This window comes from Sorghum bicolor, chromosome 10, assembly GCF_000003195.3.
Source record: "Sorghum bicolor cultivar BTx623 chromosome 10, Sorghum_bicolor_NCBIv3, whole genome shotgun sequence".
NCBI classification, from domain to species: domain Eukaryota; kingdom Viridiplantae; phylum Streptophyta; class Magnoliopsida; order Poales; family Poaceae; genus Sorghum; species Sorghum bicolor.
This window is the reverse complement of record NC_012879.2, coordinates 34,246,488-34,250,015: the sequence shown is the minus strand read 5'-3', so window position 1 is coordinate 34,250,015 and position 3,528 is coordinate 34,246,488. Positions and strand designations below refer to the sequence as shown.

The window sequence follows — 3,528 nt, the reverse complement described above, 5'->3', positions numbered from 1 at the left end:
GTCAGTGTCAGCCAACCAACACATGTATGTACACATGCTTACACATCTTCATTACACAACTGCAAATCTAAAAGCATTATCGTATTTTATTTCCTAGATTATTTCTATTTTTCAGTGTTAGACAACCAACACATGTATCTAGACATGCTTACACATCTTCGGTCAGGTAATAAACTTCAGCTTCTCCTTACTCTTAAATTTACATATTTTACAGTACAATAATTAAACATCTGCATTTCCAACTTTAAAATACTATGTACACTATTTCTACCTGATGGAAACAACAGGGTTACATGATCTTACCCACACACTTCTTTCTGTCTATTCTTCAATATTGTGTTCTTGGGGATTTGGAGCACATCTTCCTTCTGCTTCATGCTTGCTGATGCTCCTTTTCTCTATGCTATGTGATTTAGGACCTCATCCAAGAGGATCTGCGTAGACTAATAAGATTGGAAGGTGTGTTGGTGAGTTTCTTTCCTTTTGGCGGTTGTGTCTTTCTTTCATGTCTTTTCTAGATGCACAGAATGGTGTGGATTAGGATAGCATTAGCCTCTTGTGCAAAATAAATTTCAATTGATTAGAAATCTGTTTGTTCCCATCAATGATAAGTAATCAATACATATTATCCATAGGCATCCACATGACCCTTTTTCTATCTTTCCTTTTTTCACATGTGAAGTGCTTTCTCATTCTGATTATGTGTTATGTCTGCTGCTAGGCTCACTCATGTTTTTCCCCTTTGTTGCCTTGAAGCAGGGTATGCACAACAGAGGACCTACAAATATGTCAGCAGCTCCTATACTTATCCTAGTAGGATCTAATCTGACCTACTAACCATATACTCAGTATAGGAATTCGATAAAATTTGATCTTCCCTTTCGGAGTAACGGTTTTGATTTTTAGATAACAGTGACAGACCTAGGTGCCGCAATGGATACTATATATATGGTTATGCAATGAGAGCCAGGATGGAACACTCGAATTAAAAACAGGTCTATCTGGCCATTCAACACCGAGAGATTGTCCCATTTTCTTGTTTTTCTGAATTCTGAGTAAGGATCCTTTCCTCGTTTGGTATTCTGTTATGAATGTTAGGTTAGTTTTCTTTGCCTCGTATGCAATTCATAATAAATTTTTAGGTGAATATAGCTGGCCTGTTGGTTGGCGGTGTTCAGTATGACTGGTGCTCTTGATTTGAGAAGACTCTACAACATTGGCAACATGACAATTGGAATGGTTCCTCCTCTGCTATGTTCCACATGTCATGGACATTCATAGCAATATACTCGAGCACATCATCCTAGAGAACAATGAAAACAAGCATTCCCTACATAGGTGAGTGAAAAATCTTTTGGTGCCCAAGGTTCTAGCAACTTATAGTGCGAAGAAAATAATCCATCTGGTTGTTGTGACAACATTGCAATGGATATAGGCTTCTAAGTTAAATATTCTTTGCTTGGTTTACGACCACTTGACTATTATATTCAACCCATATTTTGGTATAAGCATTTAGGTTTGTTAAAACCAAAGGTCCATTCTTAGTTCTTAATTTTTCCCATACTTAATTACTTCATATCAGTACTACAGAATTATCTTAGTGAATACCCATGCCCCTCAAATACTTATGTCATATAGTCAGATGTATTCTAGCCTTCATGGATAAATGATGATTAGTGATAGCTACACATCTATATGTTGCCCTTGCAATGTTTCCATGAAACATATATTTAGAGCATTTAGTCCTTTGGTGCATGGAAAAAGAAAGAGCTGCAGTGAAACAAACATGGAGGTGGCCGGTCAACTTACTAAAGTTTTTGCCTTTTTTCTACTCAAAGCACTTTTGCTGCTTGGTGCAGGTTAAGCAGAACTTAAAATGACACTGACAAGATTACCTGACAAGCTCAACTGAACCCCCAAAGTTTCAATAGGTCAGGTACCCTTGTCCACTGAATTATAGGTGGTAATTTCTAATAAGTTTCACTTTAGTTTTCTGCTACAGGTGTTAGTACTTGCATCTCAAGTTGCAAATACAATTACTGTAGTGCCACTTTAAAGTAATAGTAGTTGGTATTTTAAAACTCCATGCAACAGTATTTGTAATCTGGCCTTTCAGGATTAGGCGCATGGTTAAGTGTTGAATGTTCTCTTATAACACTGAGTTGTTGAGTTCTTGTTTGGTGCTCCATGTGAGCGCTGCATAATGCTTCTTTAATTTTGAAAAGCGTAGTTTTGATCACACTATCACATCACACTATATCAAAAAATGCAGTTTTCCATCTATTCTGAACAAAGTTGCTTGTTGTTGTCTCAGTGAGCTCACCTGATGTGTCCCAGTATTGCTTCTGATTGATACATCTGATGCTCATGAAGTACCATTTGCATAAACAAATCTGAGGATTAATTACTTCTTACCTATTCATTTTGCTGACAAAAATAACACCGATTTCTCCATTTATGTTCTTTTTTCCTAAAAAATGAAATTATTTTCCACCTTGAGCATATATATTGACTTTCCAATGCTTTTGAGGTTGCTCTCATGCCTCATCTGTTGCATTCATGTAGGCAAAATCATAGTATTAAAGACACTTAAAATAAACAGGACGCTGTTTTGTGCTTTGGTCCTTTACACTTCTCTTATATGTATTTCAAATTTACCCCTACAAACCAAAGGTTCACCCCATCCAGCCAACCGGGCCACATCGTCCCCAAAATCCCCCATTGGTCCACCTCAACCTGGTTCCCTTTGCTCCCTTCATGTGTGCTCTTTTCAGGATGGTGAAGTTGGATATCACAACCTCAGTATATTGGGATGCCTTATGTCCTGAGTATTGTTACTTGCCACTTTGCTTTGTTGTTTCCTTTCAGAAGAAGAAAATGTGTTGCATTACAACATAAAGTTAAGGTATGCTATGCAATGACTATCAATAGGAGCCAAGGGCAGACATTGTCCAATGTTGGTAACTACCCAAAAAACCCTGTATTTTCCGATGCTTGTATGTTGCTGTTTCACATGTCACCTCAAAGAGATCTAGAGATATTGATAGAGCATATGAACGCTGACTGCACACATGAAACAAACATTGTCTACCATGAGATATTTTCAACGTTGTTACGAGCACGTGGCCATACTTACCCCTTTTCAAGTGGTTTTGTTGTTTTTTTTGTAGATTCCTTAAGTTCTATTAGACCACACAATGCTCACTTACTGTTTTGGAAAATTTTCCCTCTCGGTGCATTTGTCCAAGCTGACAAGATGAAGCGTCCCATGGCGAGCGGCGACGCAGCCGCTAGTGGCTTGCACCCTCACAAGCGTCCCCTAGCGAGCGGCGATGCAACCCGGCAGCTCCCCCCTCCACATAAATGTAGTAATATTTCTCATTGGCACATATCATTTTTTTATTTTCCGTAGCCCTCACAAATGTAGTAAAATTTCTCATTGGTAGGTGCTTGACAAGCACAATTTATTAAAGATGCAAACAAAAATGCAATGGTTTTACAATGGCCATGCCATGGTGCATCGAAATG

The 3,528-nt window shown here is 38.2% G+C and overlaps 1 long non-coding RNA gene across 1 annotated transcript; it reads left to right on the top strand.

The window, feature by feature from the left end:
* On the top strand, positions 414 to 2,174 carry LOC110430694. Its single transcript, XR_002448030.1, has 3 exons — positions 414 to 467; positions 760 to 1,338; positions 1,860 to 2,174. It is a non-coding gene; the product is annotated as an uncharacterized LOC110430694 (long non-coding RNA).